General features: G+C 45.8%; 1 pseudogene; it reads left to right on the top strand.

Annotated features, from left to right (window-relative positions):
* Positions 1–254: 254 nt before the first annotated feature.
* On the top strand, positions 255–995 carry LOC131750942 (homeobox protein OTX2 pseudogene; annotated as a pseudogene).
* The last annotated feature ends 17,639 nt before the right edge of the window (positions 996–18,634 follow it).

Here is an 18,634-nt window from a genome sequence, read left to right as displayed (position 1 = left end):
TACCGCAAAACAAAACAAAACAAAACAAAACAAAAAAACCACCGGCTCTTCTTAAGTTAGTGGTGGAACGTGGAAGAGCTGTGTCCTCCGAAGCGGTAAACCAGCACCTCTGTTTGTTGGTTCGCTTTGCCTCAGTTCCACCACTCCAAAGCCACCCACCGAGGACTCTGAATCTGTCCACCCCGGGCGAAGCGAGACTTTCCGGCTGGGTCCCCCGGATTCGGGCCAACTCTGCGCCTCCAAACAACCTTAGCATGATGTCTTATCTTAAGCAACTGCCTTACGCCGTCAATGGGCCGAGTCTGACCACTTCAGGCATGGACTTGCTGCACCCCTCGGTGGGCTACCCGGCCACCCCTCAGAAGCAGCGGCGGGAGAGGACGACGTTCACCTGGGCGCAGCTAGATGTGCGGGAAGCATTATTTGCTAAGACCCGATACCCAGATATCTTCACGCGGGAGGAGGTGGCGCTGAAAATCAACTTGCCCGAGTCCAGGCTACAGGTGCGGTTTCAGACTCGAAGAGCTAAGTGCCACCAACAGCAGAATGGAGGTCAGAACAAAGTGAGACCTGCCAAAAGGAAGACGTCTCCTGCTCGGGAAGTGAGCTCAGAGGGTGGAACAAGTGGCCAGTTCACTCCCCCCTCGAGCACCTCAGGCCCAGCCACTTCCAGCAGCAGCATCTCCCCACTGTCCACCTCCTCTTCCTGCATGCAGAGGTCCTACCCCCTGACCTATACTCCGGCTTCAGGTTATCGTCAAGGAGATGCTGGCTCAACTTCCTACTTTGGGGGCATGGATTGTGGCTCTTATTGGACCCCTATGCATCACCAGTTGCTGGACCAGGGACCACACTCAGTCCCATGTGTACCAATGCAGTCCCCAGCTTCTCTTTCCACCCAGGGATATGGAGCTTCAAGCTCGGGTCTTAACTCAACCACTGACTGCTTTGATTATAAAGATCAGACATCTTCGTGGAAATTCCAGGTTTTGTGAAGACCTGCAGAACCTCTTTTTCTGGGTGATTTTTAAATACACTGGGCTGGACGTTCCAGTTTTAGCCAGGCATTGGTTAAAAGGGTTAGATGGTGTGACTCTGAGACTCGTCTTCTGATCAGTGTCCTGGGAGGCATAGAAAGAAAAATGAAAGGCCTTGTAGGGGCCTGTCAGCCAGCTACGTGAAATGGACAGACCAATACACTTAAGATCCTATCCTAGCTTTAGATCATTGGTTTTCCTGATTCGCAAAGTGATCGAAAGCATTCTAGCCACGTGCAACCAAATACCACCAAAAGATAAACAAACAAAACGAAATTGTGAGGGAAAAGAGGGAAAGACATAGCCTTCTTAAGTAGAGGTGTTCCAATGTCTTAGCCAATCCTTGGATGAATCTTAGGAATGGGCAGGGTCTCAGGCTCACTCACGTTTCATGACCAACTGGTAGTTGGCACTGAAAACTTTTCAGGCCGTGTGAATTATGCAACTGATTGTCCTAGATGCACTACTTTATTTAAAAAATAATGTTCATAAGGAGTCAATATGTAGTTTAAGAGAAAATCAGTGTGTGTCTTATATAAATGGTACATCTGTGGTTTTTAATCTGTGCTAGACTTCAAAACTGTGATCTCCTGTTATTGTATGCAACCTTGAACTCCACCTCTGCAGGGTTTCTTCTATGATTAAAGACCTTATAATCATAAGTAAATTCAGAGCAACTGAGTACTTATCTAAAAAGATTACCCTTGGCTGGAGGTGAGCTGCACTGAAACTTTACAACAAAATGTCTCTGGACAAGGAGAGTGAGAGAAGAGAAACAAAAGGACACTAATTCATCTGTAATTTGCTGTTGGTAAGCCTAGCAGTAAAGAGACGTTGGTCAATTGCTCTGACTCTGATGAATTTATAAACTGAGATCTTCCTTGTTTATGCTTGCAGATGTTAACTGGAAAAGTTATATATGCATAAACCTTTCTTCCTGGATTTGGCAGATATGTATAATTATATTAAAATGGTTCTAGCACAAAAAAAGAAAAGAAAAGCAAACAAAACAAAACAAAACAAAAAAACCAAAACTTTACTTAGCAGATCATAAGTTCCATGAGATGTTAATGGATGTTCTATGGTATTGTGGCTGTGTGTGGATGTTAGCTTTTAGTGATCAAATAAATTTGGGAAACACTTCAAATTATGTTCCTCTCTTGAGAACCATAATGTATATTCTTACATTAAAGGCTCAGGCAAGTCCTGTAGCAAAGAATTCTGTTTTACCTAGTTTGTCAGTTTGGGTCCTCCAGGAAGCAAAATGCCAACACAAAGTTAGACGTGCAAGAGATTGATTGGGAGTGATGCCCGTGAAAGAGAAAGGGGGGAGGGAGAAGAGGAGGTAGGGGAGCCTTCGGACCACGGTGCAAGCCTGACACCCGTGGAAAGAGAGAGAGAGGGAAAAACAGTGGGGTTGGTGGGCCAGCAGTGCCGCCCGAGAAAGCCCCAGCCAACCCACTGGGGACTCCTGAGCAAAGCAGGCCTCTTAGAAGTCAGCAGTGGGCAGAGATGGCCAGCCCAGTGCCTCTGCTGTATTGTCAGTGTCTGGAGCAGCCTGGGGAGAGCTCGTCTTCATCTTGAATGCTCTACACATATTTTTTCATTTCATTGATGGGTCTTGTCATTTTTTCCACATTTACAGATGAGGAAACCGAGGCACCATGAGTTTCAGTGGAGTCGGAATTTGAACACAAAGCTGCATTTGGGAAGCCCTGCCCTAGACACGGGGCAGTGTGGTTTGCAGAGCGAATGGGGAGAAAAATGAACATTCTGACCCTTATTTATCAGCATGCTGCAAACTGCAATGTCCACAGTCACTGATGGCTTCCAGATCCTCAGTCAAGGATCTAGTTCCTCCTCAAGGGCTAGAGATAACATTTTGAGCCATACTCTTGGAGCTGTTTTTCAGATACCAAGCCTTCCCTGTTTTCACCTTAGGTACGGTGCGCTGGCTTTTCCTGCCCCAGAACCTGCCTGGTCCGTCATCTCCTCTGTTTCCAACTTCCAATCACAGGGGCCACTTGTAAATGCAGCCAGCACTGGGGGTAGAATAACCAGGATATTTCCACTGCCTGAGGCTGCTTCCTCCTCGGTTGTTTGTTTGTTTTCTTTTACACGCACGCACGCACGCACGCACGCACGCACGACTTTTCAACAGACTTAGAGATATTTACTTTCTAGAACATTAATTTGGGCTTCCAGGCACCATGAAGCATAATGGTGCCCAAGGCATTCTCCATAAAATTTATAACTTAAATTTCCACATGATTTAAAGCTTGGAGAGACATTCCTTTTTTAATTCTTTTTTTTTTTCCCCCCCGACCAGGGCTCGAACCATCACGCCCTTCAGTGGAAGCGTGGAGCCTTAACCACTGGAACGCCAGGGAAGTCCCCGGAAAGACATTCCTTAGCCTCAGTCTCTTCTGAGGATGAGGCGGTCAGCTACAGAGCCCATGCCAGGCTGTCACTGCCTGGGTGTTGGGTGCCCACGTTCTTCCTCGGCCCAGAGAGAGGCTCTGCCCAGCACCTCCCAAGAGAGACCCTGCCTGGGGCCAAACAAGGGAATTACAAAAGGAGCCTCAGAGCCCTGTCTGGGTCTGAGTCACCTCTTAGTGATGTGGTCACACAGCATCTGACTCAGCACGGAGATTCTTCAGCTCCTAATGGCAAGGGTGAGAATCACAAAGGCGACAGGCTTAGAGGTGGAGAAGAGGGCAGGACCATTTCTTCTCATCTAATCGCTGCAGATGTGAAGCCGGGGCCAGGGAAGGGCTGTGACAGCTGAAAGGTCAGCAGTCGTAGGGGAGGGCTGGAGCCAGCACTGGGGCCTCTGCCTCACGGGGGGGTGGGTTTCCCATCTTGCTGCCCGCTCCCCAGGCTGTGCCCAGCCTCTGGTTGTTGGAACATGTAGTGAAGGCCAGTCACCCCACCTCTGACCGGGTTATGCCTGGGAGGCCTCGGCTTCCTGACTCATACTCAGAAGGGAGTGTTTTGGAGGAATTTCTTTCCACCCAAGCAGTCTAGGTGTTAGGGGAAACTGGCTGAAACCGCCCGCCGGGGCCAGGCAAAGATGGCAACAATTTGCATGAGTTATTTAACAACACGAGGTTCTGGTTAGAAACACGGAACCAACAAGCCACCGCCAACCAGAAGAATACGGGAAAGGTCCAAAGGAGAGAGGAGACACCTGTCCACATGTCTTACCAGGCTCCCAGAATCCTCCTCGCTGGAATCCATCTTGGCTGAGCGGTTGTGTGCACCACCAGAAAGGGCCCTGAGTCAAAGTGATTGGCCAGAGACAACCCCAAACTAATCCCATCACCATGAAACCCAAGGCTGCGAGCCGCTTGACAGAGCGGTTCTCTCAGTTTGTCAGCACGAGTGTCTCCTCGGACAATTCATTTCCAAGCGTTAGACAAGAGCCCACTGTCAGGCCCTGGAAGGGGTCCCCCTTCCTGCAACATAGGCACTGATCAAAAATGTAAGTCACGTGAAGACATAAGTGCTCTGTAATGTATACTCTGTGAATGTGGCTTTGAATGCAAATCAAAAAACACAATAATGGATAATCAGAGCTATTACCTTAGCACTTTTTGTGTCACTTCTTTTACGGTGCTTATAACCAGGTGCGACAAATACTAATGGGTCTGATTCCCTGCTAGCCTGTAAGTTCCTGAACTGGAGAACTGTGTCTTTCTTATTCACCCTGTGATCCTGGCACAGTGTCTGGCACCTGGTGGGTCCCTGGTGAAGGTCTGTTGACTGAAGGAACATAGACACAAAGCTTACCCTAGTCAAAGCTTGCTGGTATCTCCCATGGCTGTGTCACCTATACAGGGTGGGGGAAATGCTGCTCAGGGCCCTGTGTCCTGCTAAAGGGGTCCCTGAATTGAGAGTTTTTAGGAGCCCAGGCTTAACAGCCATGAGGGTTGTGTCTTGTGTCTATCGTGGGGTGGGGTGTAACATCCCTCTCTACAAGAGATCCAGAAGATCTCTGTCCCAGGGTGGGGCGGCTGTGATGTCTACACTGGGAGAAACATGAGAAGGTTCTTGGTCAAGGTCTTGCAAGCATTTCCTGCTGACTCTCTCCTCCCCTCACTCTCCTTGGCTGGACTGGTCCATCCTTCAGATGTGGGTGCTGATGCTGGCCTATGGGGTTGGGGAGCCCCGAGAGTCTTCAGGGAGTCTGCCCGGGACCAGACTGGCCATTACACAGCCCAGTCTCTCCATCCCATTTCCACCCACTGGGGTGTGCAAATGCCCTGGGGCATTCAGGGCTGATTACAAAGTACTGCAAACCAGGAGCCTGCCTCTGCAGGGCCTTGTAAGGGCCTTGAGGGAGTCATCAAAGGGTTAAGGAGGTGAGGGTGAGTAAGGCTGGGCGGGGGAGGGGGCGGGATCTGGGTGTGGGGGCCCCTGAGCCCCATCACAGGAAATGCCAGGAGCACTGACGGCTCCTTCCAGAAGCAGGACTCTGGCCAGGATTGCAGAGCCCCACCTCTCAGTCCCCAGGGCCTGCTCAGCCCTCAGAGGCGGGCCCTGAGGAAGGAGTACCCAGCTTTTCTGAAGACAGCAATTCCCCAAGGTTTCTCCTCGTTCACAGTGGAGCAGCCTTCTCACTTATTAGCACAATAGGCTGACACGCTTTCGTGGGAGAGGAAATAACCCTCTCCACCCTTTTGTGGAGCTGGGATGATTTCTCTGAGTCTCAGAGAGTTGTAAATATTGCCAAGATTTCCCGAACAATGAAGACAAGCCCCTAGTAAAGTCTTTACACCACAATAATGCTGTCCACTGTCAACAAAGGTAGGTGGTATCACCCCCAGTCTGATGATGGGGGCGAAATGGCGCCTCTGAAGGCCTCTTTGGTGTCGTGCTGGCGCCACCACGTGGCAAAACATAGTACTGTTACTTCAAAGCCATAAACTCCCAACCTAGCCGTGGAAAAGGAAATCTCTACCTCAAAGGCCTTTGATACTTTTCGGCCATCATGAGTAAAACTGACAAAGTGTATTGCTATGGATCTCAGGAAGTCATGAGTCCAGATTCCAAAACCCTCTGGAATTTATACTGAGTTGTTTGTTCGTTTACCTATTCTCTATCATCTGTCTATCTATCTATCTACGTATCATCTATCTAATCATATTTCTATCATCTATCACCTATTATCAATCAATTATTTATCTATTGATCCTTCTGTCCATCTATCCATATCTCTAGCATTATGTGTGGCCAGGTGTAATGTGCCAGGTATAATGACAAGCACTGAGGCTTCAACCATGAACAAGACACAGTACTGTCCTCAAGAGGATAAAGACAAATAAACAGGAAATTATAGTTCACCATGGCAAATATTATGCTGGGAAGTGCATTACTGGAGCTCCTCAACCAGACTTGGTGAATCTTGGAGATTTTCACAGAGGAAGTAGTAAACAAGCCACGCGGGAGAGCTGAATGCAATTCACGTTAAGGGGGAGTGGGTGGGTGGGAGAAGCACGTGGAAGAGGAAGGGTAGGAAGGGGAGAGCCTTCCAAACTGATGGGGAGGATATTGGGTTGGAGGAAGTGAGGGAAGTTTGAGGGGCTGGCATGTAGGGTGCAAGAGGGGAGAGCCAGTAGGAGATGAGGCCAGAGAGGAGAGCAGGGGCCAGAACCCACAGGGCTTCGTGAGTTATCTGGAGGAGTTCAGACTCAGGTTAAAGTGCTCACCCACGGCGTTTAACCTCAGTGTGACACGTGGCCTAGAGGGGGGGAGAGGACAGCTAGGAGGCTGTTGCAGTGATCCAAGGAGAGGTGGGGTCAACGGACTGCCGGGGGTGGTGGTGAATGGAGTTGGTAGAAGCAGACGGGTTTGAGGGAGAGTTAGGAGGCAGAAAAGATGGGACTCAGTGACTGAGTGACAGTGATGGTCAGGGTCCCGTCTTGAGAACAGGATATTTTCTGAGGTAGAGAAGCCTGGAGCAGGAGTACGGCAGAGTAAACAGGAAGACAGTGGGATCTGTTTGGGACATGTTGAGCTTGAGGTGCCGCTGGGTGCAGGTACCCAAAGGGCAGGTGGAAATGTGGAGACGACTTAGAAGAGCAGGAGATGAGGGTGGGAGATTCTTCAGCATGAGGTGGTCATGGAAGCTGCGAGCGTAGATGAACCTGATGTGGGCGAGATCAGAACCCTGAATGTCACATGCACGAAAGAAGTAGGCAGAGAAAGAAGAGCTGGGGAAGAGATGGAAAGGCAGAAGGAAAAACCAGGAGAGCCAAGCCAGTGGACGTGGAGGGAAGAGATGTTTTCATGGAGACAAAGTCAACAGCAGATCAGAGATCACCAAGGAAGATGACCGGGGAGGGGTCGCTGGACTCGGTCACTGCTGCTTCATTGAAGTGGTGGAATTGGAGGCCAGAAGGTTCAGGGCCTCCCTATTCTCTCAGCAAATCACATTCCCTGTGTCTTTAGCAGCCGTTTCCAAACCTCGTCACCTTCCAAGCACCAAGCTCCTTCATTTCTTTTATATGCATATAAAATGCATATAAACGAATATATGCATATATCATTATGTATGCATACATATATATATAAAATACATGAATGTATTTTTTCTGAACCACTTGGGAATCAGTCGCAGACATTGTGTCTATTTGCCCCTAAATACTTTAAGGAGTAACAAAGTCAGAATATTTAACATTGATACATTGCGATGATCTAACTATCCAATGAAAGTCCTTCAATTTGGGTTTGTCTGATGTTTCTTCATGATCAGATTCAGGTTATGCATTTTGGCAATAATATTACAGAAATGATGTTGTGTCCTTCTTAGGACATCAGGAGGCACATGATATTGATTTGTCCCATTACTGGAAATGTTCATTTTGATTACTTAGTGAAGGTGGTGCCTGTCAGCATCTCCGTTGTAAAGTTACTATTTTTTCCTCTGTAATTAATCAATCTTTTGATAGGAAATATTTTGACACTGTATAAATATCCTGTTCCTTATCAAACTTTCATCCACTAGTAGCATTCATTGATATGTCTTGCCTGAATCAACCATTACTATGAGTATTACAAAATAGTGTTTTTTCTCATTTTATTATTTCTTCTACCTTTATTGGCTGGCATTCCACTGTTAGGAAGAACTTTCCCTTCTCCTCCAGTTATTTATATAAAGACACACAAATTCTTATTTTGCTCAATGGATTCTAATCCTTTACTATCATTATTTATTTCAATGTTTAAATTGCCCCAGATTTGGTCAGTTGGAGTCCCTTCAAGCAGGCTCCTGTGTCCTTTTAACATGCCCTCACCATTCTTTGAGCACTCCTTTACTTTCTGGCACATAACTACATTCCAGATCTCTCTTATACGTTTTCTGCCCTAGCTCTGTAATTAACTATTACTTCATGGAGTGATGGAGAATGGTGTTTAGAAACCAAGATCCTGGTGCTTGCTTATTGCTACTGAAGTAGCAATGTTTCCTGGCCCTCATGGCAGACATATCTTGTCCTCTCTATAAAGGACACTGTCCATTTTGCAGCTAAAGGCCCATTCAAGGTTTTTTTTTTTTTTTTTTTTTTTTTAGGGAAATGTACTTTTGTTTGATTTGTTATTCACCATTGAATAGAGCCTAGACTGTGTAAGGTTACATGTTAACATGCAGATTTTTGTCTGGTACTGATATAAATCATTTCTTTCAGGTAAAAAATAAAACAACAAAAACCAAAGAAATCAGAAACAAAATCCCCGGGACTTCCCTTGTGGCACAGTGGTTGGGAGTCTGTCTGCCAATGCAGGGGACACGGGTTTGATCCCTGGTCCAGAAAGATCTCACATGGCGTGGAGCAACTAAGCCCGTGCACCACTACTGAGCCTGCACTCTAGAGCCCATGAGCCACAACTACTGAGCCTGAGCTCTAGAGCCCGTGCTCCGCAACAAGAGAAGCCACTGCAATGAGAAGCCTGCGTACCACAATGAAGAGTTTTCCACACTCGACACAACCAGAGAAAGCACGTGAGCAGCAGTGAAGACCCAACACAGCCAAAAATAAATAAATAAATTAAAAAAAAAAAAAAAGAAAGAAACAAAATCCCCAGATTCCAAAGGTCACAGCTTCCTTGCCCTTTATGACATTAACCAGTTTTGTATCTAACTCAGAAGTCCTATTCTTTATTCCGTGCCTATAATATTATAAATTTTTTTTATTGAAGTATAGTTGATTTACAATATTGTGCCAATCTCTGCTGTACAGCAAAGTGACTCATACATGTATATGCATTCTGTTTTGTTTTGTTTTATTAATTAATTTATTTATCCATTTATTTTTTTCTGTGTTGGGTCTTTATTTCTGTGCGAGGGCTTTCTCTAGTTGTGGCAAGCAGGGGCCACTCTTCATCACAGTGCACGGGCCTCTCACTATGGAGGCCTCTCTTGTTGCAGAGCACACGCTCCAGACGCGCAGGCTCAGTAGTTGTGGCTCACGGGCCTAGTTGCTCCGCGGCATGTGGGATCTTCCCAGACCAGGGCTCGAACCCGTGTCCCCTGCATTAGCAGGAAGATTCTCAACCACTGTGCCACCAGGGAAGCCCTGCATTCTTTTTTTATTTTTTATTTTTGGCGGTACGCAGGCCTCTCACTGTTGTGGCCTCTCCCATTGCGGAGCACAGGCTCCGGACGCGCAGGGTCAGCGGCCATGGCTCACGGGCCCAGCCGCTCCGCGGCATGTGGGATCTTCCCGGACCAGGGCACGAACCCGCGTCCCCTGCATCGGCAGGCGGACTCTCAACCACTGCGCCACCAGGGAAGCCCCTGCATTCTTTTTTTAATATTCTTTTCCAATATAGTTTATCACAGGATATTGAATATAGTTCCCTGTGCTGTCCCTAGAACCTTGTTGTTTATTCATTCTAAATGTAAGAGTTTGCATCTACCAACCCCAAACTCCCAGTCCATCCCTCTTCCTCCCCCTCTCCCTTGGCAGCCACAAGTCTGTTCTCTATGTCTGTGAGTCTGTTTCTGTTTTGTAGATGGGATTCATCTGTGCCATATTTTAGATTCCACATATAAGTGATATCACATGGTATTTGTCTTTCTCTTTCTGACTCACTGCACTTAGAATGATCATCTCTATTTGCATCCATGTTGCTGCAAATGGCATTATTTCATTCTTTTTTTATGGTTGACTGGTATTCCATTGTATATATGTACCACGTCTTCTTTACCATTCATCTGTCGATGGACATTTAGGTTGTTTCCGTGTTTGGGCTATTGTGAACAGTGCTGCTATGAGCATAGGGGTGAATGTGTCTTTTGGGGTTTTTAAAAATAAGTTTCAGGATTTTTTAAAAAAGATTTATTATTTATTTATTTTATTTATTTTTGGCTGCCTCAAGTCTTAGTTGCAGCACGCTGGATCTTTGTTGAGGCATACGGGATTTTCGTTGTGGTGCGCAGGCTTCTTTCTAGTTGTGGCATGCGGGTTTTCTCTTCTCTAGTTGTGGCGTGGGGGCTCCAGATCGCGTGGGCTCTGTAGTTTGTGGCATGCAGGATTTAGTTGAGGAGCGTGCAAGCTCAGTAGTTGTGGCATGTGGGCTTAGTTGCCCGTGGCATGTGGGATCTTAGTTCCCTGACCAGGGATTGAACCCGCGTCCCCTGCATTGCAAGGAGGATTCTTTACCACCGGACCACCAGGGAAGTCCCTGTCTTTTTGAATTATAGTTTTGTCCGGGTATATTCCCAGGAGCAGGATTGCTGGATCATATGGTAATTCTATTTTTCGTTTTCTGAGGAACCTCCACACTGTTTTCCATAGTGGCTGTACCAACTTACATTCCCAAGTGCCTAAAATATTTAATCTCTCAAATTCTCTTTGAACCACCTTTGCTACCCTGCTGGTTTTCTTTTAATTAGGTAAATAAATTATTTTTAAACATTGGGTAAATAAATTCATCTTCACTTTAGAGTTATGAAAGTGAATGAATGAAATAACATTTTAACTTATTAAATATTATACCTTGCACACGAGTTCCCATTGACCTTGAATTTCCAAACAAACACCACATGAATTTGTTTTAAAGTTCCCTCTCTCCATACTTGCAATTCCCTTCGCCAACAATGAAAAACATGGCTTCCATCATTCTTGATATATTTTTTCATTTACTTAATCCAAAAATACACAGAAAGTAGTTTTAAATTGCTAACCCATTCTACTGTGAAAATCAAAACTACCAACCAGTATTCAATATTTGTTTACAGTTGTCTTTGCTCAGGATATATGGTCAAAATGCTGTGGATAAAGTCTCTTGGATTAGTTTTCCTTCTGTCTGACAGATCCTTTCTGAGTCTGAAATCTGTTTATAAAAGGACTGGAACAGTTTATTCCATACCTGTAGCCAGAGTGTTGTTAACTGTACAAGTTCCTTTCACATGAAAACAGATTCTTACTTTTTGTACAAAGGAGCCATGTAAATAGAAATATCAAATGCACGTGGAACAGAATGTCAAAAAAAAAAAAAGGTGTGACCACTTCCCAGGAGTTGTACATTCAATTTACCAGTGACATATTTTTACTAGCCTTTTGCTGATATCCTAACTACACATTAGTTCTTTCTGCCCCACATGGAAAATGACTGTATCGGCACATTTTAATTAACTCCAGATATTTTTCTCTATTTAGAACTCTGATTAGTTGATATCCCTTCAGAGAACCCCAGGTAATAAAAAGCGTCTCCAGTTCTCCAGAGTTGGGCGATTCAAAGCCAGTTTTAAACAAGAGGTTGAAAGACGTTTCTGATTGTTCACTCTTATATGTGGTGTCAGCATTCTCCTGGGGGTTAGGGAATTTTTTTATGACTCATATAAACGATGTCTTAATTTTTAGTTCTTAATAGCTGGGCTGTACGTTTTATTCACATTAGCATCAAGAATAAGAGTCTAACAAAGCCTAACTGGGTACAATATTTGGAGTTTATCTTTAACCCCTGACCCCCATTTCATCACCCTTTCCCACCTCAATGGTATTCTTTCTATTTTCCAGGTATGTAGTGCCCCTAAGCTTGCTTCTTACATGTTTTAAGATCTTTCATAAAAGGATCCGAAATTCATTTACATTAAGGGGTAAATGACAGATAATAGCTTAAAGTATTACTCCTCTTTTCCAAACTCCAGTGGGACAACCAAATTAGCGGCACAGGATCTCACCCTCAGGGCCTGCTACATAATTTACAGGGCTCAGCACAAAAAGAAAATGTGACCACATTCTCAAAACCCAGGAAAAAAATGCTGTTAAAATATAAAGCTTTTGGGTTTCCCTGGTGGTCCAGTGGTTAAGACTTCGTGTTTCCACTGTAGGGGGCATGGGTTCAATCCCTAGTTGGGGGAGTTCTGCATCCCGTGCAGTGGAGCCAAAAAAAAAAAAGAGTAATATATGTATAATATATATAACATATATATAAAGCTTGGTAGGTAGTCTTGGTCAGATGGTGAAGTCAAAATGTGATACAGCTGAGACCAAATTTTGGCCAATCCCATGGGATGTTCTGGACCATCCATGGCCCATAAGAAATGCTGGGTTGGGCCAAAATGTCTTTAGACCTTTGTCTCTGTCAGTCACTGGATGTGGGCTGCTCCAACGGCAGGGAGCGTGATTAGCCGAAGGTTTCCAACTCTCAGCTCCTTTAGGGTGTGTTTTAGTTGCAGGAGGTCACCTCACCCAAGGACTCGCCCTTCCCACCTGGACCCACATCCTGCTTTGTCTTCTGAAGAGAATGTTAACAAACCCGATCCAGCCATGTACATACGGTAATAATCACAATCAACAGCTTGGGTCTGTTCCAAGAATAAAAGGTTGGCTTAACATTGGGGAATCAGCGAATCAATCACGGATTGACTGATCTACATTAACAGTATGGTACATAAGCTTACAGATAAGAAAGGGTGAAAATAAAATGATGGGAAAAGGTATATCACGTGTCAATGATAAATTAATCAGTTGGTCTAAGAAAGGAATGGAAAATTTTATTGAAGCCAGAAAGAGGATTGTAACCAGGGAACAGCAACTCAAAAAGCTCCAAGAACTGTTTCATCCATTAGAAGTCAATGCACAGTTATATAAGTTTTTTGAGACAGAAGGTTGTGTATTAAATGATGTATTATTGAAAGTTTACACAATCCAGATCTAAGTGTCATCATGGCCACTTTCAAGATCAAGAAGGAATGTTATCTTTTAAGGAGTTGTCTTGTTGATGCTAGGAGAATGTTGTTCTTTATAGCTGAGCAGGTATTTCTGCCGGTGGGGCAGGTTTGGTGGATGCAAAATCCAGATACACAACGCACAGTAGAGGGGAGAGAGGAGGCTAAAGGACAGAGAAAATGTTTTTATGTTTAAATTTTTCTTGTATTGCCATAAAACATGAATTTCATTTCAAACATGTAAACATTAAAGAGAAGGAAGTTGGCATAACTTTATTAATATCAAACAAAATAAACTTTAAGGTGAATAACATTATTAAAAAAAAGGGGGGGGGCTTCCCTGGTGGCGCAGTGGCTGAGAGTCCGCCTGCCGATGCAGGGGACACGGGTTCGTGCCCCGGTCCGGGAAGATCCCACAGGCCGCGGAGCGGCTGGGCCCGTGAGCCATGGCCACGGAGCCTGTGCTCCACAACGGGAGAGGCCACAACAGTGAGACGCCCACGTACCAAAAAAAAAGAAAAGGGGATCACTTTCTAATGTTAAAAGCTCAAATCATGAGGATATTGAAAGGATAGGAAGAAGGATGGCTGAAAGGAAGTGTGGCAAAGAATATGGAAGCTCAAAGCCTCCTCATACCTCTCCCACTAGTAGCAGATAGATATTTCAGTTTTAATTTTGTCATTGTATAGTTGAAATTAAAAAATTAAAAATAAATGAAGAAAGAAAGAAAGAAAGGAGTTATCAAGATACAAAAAGACATGGAGGAAATTTAAATATGTTTTGCTAAAGAACTCAATCTGAAAAAACTGCATATTGTATGATTCCAACTATGTGACATTCTGGGAGGGGCAAAAATATGGAAACAGTAAAAATATGGTTGACAGTAAAAATATGACTGGGGGAGTGAGGGAGCAATGAATAGGTGAGGCATAGAGGATTTTTAGGGCAGTGAAACCATTTGCTATGATAGTGTAATGGTAGATACAAGTCATTATACGTTTGTCAAACCCATAGAACATGCAACACAGAGTGTACTCTTATGTAAACTATGTTAAAATAATGTATCCATGTTCGTTCATCATTGGTAATAAATGTACCACACTAACACCAGATGTTAACAATAGAGGAAGAGGCAGAGTCAAGATGGCAGTGTGGGAAGACACAAAGTTCATGTCTCCCCACCACAGGGTGCCTGCCAGCCGCTGGTGGGGGACTCTGACGCCCAAGGAGACGGGGGGAACCCCAAAGTGAACTGGTAGCATGTAAGGGGACTGAGGGGAGAGGCGAAGTGGAGGCCCAACGGGATGGGTGCCCCTGAGGCCAGGGAGATCAGGCAAGGCAGGTGGGAGGGACTCTCCAGAAAGAGTGGGAGAGGAGCAGAGGGCGATCATCTGGCCCACTTGGATCGGGGAGCCTGCTGAGCTCACAAGGTGGTACCCCTCCTCCAAAGCCCCCTCCAGACCATGTGGGTCCTGGGGGCATAGGAGTGGGCCTGGGGAGATCTGTAGAGGCAGATGGGAGTGGCCTTCCCAGACTGGAGGAGCAGGAGAGGAGAGGAGGGCATTTGCCCCACCTACTGGAGCCCAGGAAGCCTGCTGGGCTCCCAGGTGAGGTCCCCTGCCCTCTGAAACCAGGGGTGATGGGCAGGCCTGGGCCCCTTCTGTTCCGTGAGCCTAAGCCCCGCCCCCCACAGTCCCCAGGGCCTTTTCCAGCCCTGTGGGTCCTGAGCATTGGCCCCGCCCACTGCCCAAACCTGGCCCTTACTTAGGCCCCGCCCTCCACAGCCAAGACGTTTTCTCCTTTTTCTTTTCCTTTTCCCTCCTCCTCTTTTTCACTATTGTGGTATTGATATACCTTCCGGTTGTTGATTCATCTATATTTTAATTTTTACATTCTTCCTAACATATCTCTTAGTTTCCTAGTCTAATTTTATTTTTTACTTTGTTATTGTTTTTTTTTTTTTTTGCCACCCCATGCAGCACCAGGGTTATCAGATTTGAGGCTCCTTGCACAAAATTCCCAGCCCATAAATATCTCCCCTTCTGCCTGCTATGGGAATATTTTTTCTGTTAATGTCCAAAATTAGATTAATTATAATCTTTGATTTAGGACACAAGCTCATCATTAGTCCATGCATGGCTTTCTTTCATTTCTTGTTCATAGTATAATGAACGCCTATGTATCCACCACCCACCTGAGAATGAAAACATTACCTAAAAGGTATACCTCTCTTCTACTACTCTCCCACTCCATCTCCCTCGTCTTCAAGATGGAAGGAAAAACCCTTCTAATCTTTGTGTTTCTCTTCCCTTTTTTGGTGTGTTTTATTTCGTATACTTTTATGTATGGGTTTTTCTCCCCCACATTCAAAAATTGACCCACTAAAATGAGGACATTTGAACTTGGAGACGAGGAAATACAAAATCCTTCGGAAGAGTCTGGCATCTTCATAAATATATTTCTTTATTTTTATTTTTGGCTGCTTTGGGTCTTTGTTGCTGTGCGTGGGCTTTCTCAAGTTGTGGTGAGAGGGGGCTACTCTTCTTTGTAGTGCGTGAGCTTCTCATTGCGGCGGCTTCTCTTGTTGTGGAACACATTCTCTAGGCTCACGAGCTTCAGTAGTTGTGGCACACGGGCTCAGTAGTTGTGGCTCGCGAGCTCTAGAGCTCAGGCTCAGTAGTTGTGGCGCATAGGTTTAGTTGCTCCACGGCACGTGGGATCTTCCCGGACCAGGGATCAAACCCACATCCCCTGCATTGGCAGATGGATTCTTAACCACTGCACCACCAGGGAAGACCTTAAATATGTTTCTTATTAAAAACCTAATTTGCCTTACAAAAAAAATCTTTGAGTGAAATTGAGAGTCCAAAAATAAGATATGTTTGTGCTCTAGTATGTCACCAAGCACCCTGGAGGGCAGACGGCCCCGGTTAGAGAGACACTTCTGGCTTCCGAGACTGCTGTCAAAGTGGGCTCTGACAGCCTGAGAGTAGTGCATCCTTCAAACAGAGAGACACAGGGAGGGGCTGCTGGCAGGTGACGCTCATCAGAGCCCAGGTGCATAGAATGGTGACAGGCTCCAAGCGGTATGGACAGAGCATGGACTTCATGGGTACAGCAGCTAATCCCTTAAACTGGTCAATGACATAGGACTCATGTGGCCTGGCTCCAAAAGGGGAGCTGGGCCAGTTAGATTTTCTCTTGGGAAACTGGACTGGGAAACACAGAAGGAATGATTTGCTAGTTAGTGGTGGGTGTTTCACTTACTTGACAAGTCAAGAGAGAGAGGTGGAGCTGGAGAGGACATGATGGGCCGTGGGAAACTCAGAGTTGTACTGGAGCAAAAATGATGAGCAGTCCAAGGAGGCCAGCTGATAGCCAGACAGAATTAGATGGTTGACCAGAACAGAGGCTTGCGAACAGGAGAGCAGTGGTGGAAGGAGCCACAAGTCCTGATACCGAGGCTGGGGGAGCTATGAGTATCCAACATTCAGCAGAATTCAGCTTCTGATCTCAGAAAGGCTGGTACCATCAAGACTCTGGTTCTTAGATTTCCTGTTCTCAGGTGTCCATAACCGTGTTTAATCCAGCTTTCCACCTATTCTATGCCTGCACCTGCACCTGTACCTGCACAGCCGAACATGACTGGAATAAAGAATACAATCAAGCTGTCACGGTTTAAAAATATGCTCACAAATTCTTTGATACTCCTCCCTTTAAGAGGTGGAGGCTAATTCCCTCCTCTTACGAGTGGGCTGGACTGGGCTTCCCTGCTGGCGCAGTGGTTAAGAATCCACCTGCCAGTGCAAAGGACACGGGTTCAAGCCCTGGTCCAGGAAGATCCCACATGCCGCGGAGCAACTCAGCCCACGTGCCACACAACTACTGCAGCCCGTGCTCCTAGAGCCCGTGCTCCACAGCAAGAGAAGTCACCACAATGAGAAGCCCACGCAGCGCGATGAAGAATAGCCCCCGCTCACCGCAACTAGAGAAAAGCCCGCGTGCAGCAACGAAAACCCAAGGCAGCCAAAACTAAAAATAAATAAATGAATTAATTTAAAAAAATACTGAACAACAACAACAAAATAAATAAACAAAATCAGAAGACTTAGGGTCAGGTTTGCCATGTGAGTAACTTTGGGTTAGCCTGACAGTACAATCTACCCATAGACTTGTTGTGACCCTCTAATGGGTCATGGACTTGAAAGTGCTACCTCTATTCAAAGGTAAGTTTTTTTCTTTTCCGGTACGCGGGCCTCTCACTGTTGTGGCCTCTCGCGTTGCGGAGCGCAGGCTCCGGACGCGCAGGCGCAGCGGCCATGGCTCACGGGCCCAGCCGCTCCGCGGCATGTGGGATCCTCCCGGACCCGGGCCCGAACCCGTGTGCCTTGCGGACTCACAACCACTGCGCCACCAGGGAAGCCCCAAATGTAAGTTTTTACATTAGTCACACTGGGTCCGCAGGATCTGGGTTGGCCACTGGGGGGCAGTCTCAGCTAGTCTCCTAGCTGGGCGTGAGCGGATCCGCCCTTTCCTGCCAGGGATGAGAGACTAGGGTGGTGTGCGATCCCACAGACCTGGAGAGGGATGAGCCCACACATCTGGCCTTCCCAGCCTTCTGTTTTCTCGGGGCTGGTTAGATAAGGTTCAGTCTTACAGCTCTGGCACTCTTTGGAGTGATGGGATACTTCCTGTCCTGGGCAGACAGTGAACCCGTCTTTTACTTAGAGACGACTAATGAACGCGTGGATCACAGCAGGCCATCTTCTCTGTAATACTATTTTCTTTCATTTAAAATTTTAATTGAGGTATAATTCACATAATCAAAACTCACCATTTTAAAGTATACAATTCTGTGATTTTTTTCATTATATTCACTATGTTGTACAACCATCACTGCTTATCTAATTCCAGAAAATTTCCATCACCCCGATAAGAAACCTCATACCTTTTCATAGTCAGTCCCGGTTGCTCTGTCTGCTCAGTTTCCAGCAACCAGTAATCTACTCTGTCTCTGTGGACTTGCCTATTCTGGATATCTCATATAACTAGAAGCATACAGCTTGTGGCCTTTTGTGACTGGCTTCTTTCACTTAGCATAATATTTTCAAGGGTCATCCATGTTGTAGCATATGTCAGTATTTCATTCCTTTTTATGGCTGAATAATATTCAGTTGCATGGCTATACTGCATTTTGTTGGTCTATTCACGTGTTGACGGACACTGGCCTGTTTCCACTTTTTGGCAACTGTGAATAATGTCTTAAGAGCATCGGAGTAGACGTTTTTGTGTGGACTTAAGTTTTCAAGTCTGTTTCAATTCCCTGGAGTGGAATGTTACTAGAAGTTACTCTGTCACTCTGTGTTTAGCATTTTGAGGAACTGCCAAACTATTTTCCAAAGTGCCTGTATATTTTCCA

This window comes from Kogia breviceps, chromosome 1 (assembly GCF_026419965.1).
Source record: "Kogia breviceps isolate mKogBre1 chromosome 1, mKogBre1 haplotype 1, whole genome shotgun sequence".
NCBI classification, from domain to species: Eukaryota; Metazoa; Chordata; class Mammalia; order Artiodactyla; family Physeteridae; genus Kogia; species Kogia breviceps.
This window is presented reverse-complemented; position numbering and strand designations above follow the sequence as displayed.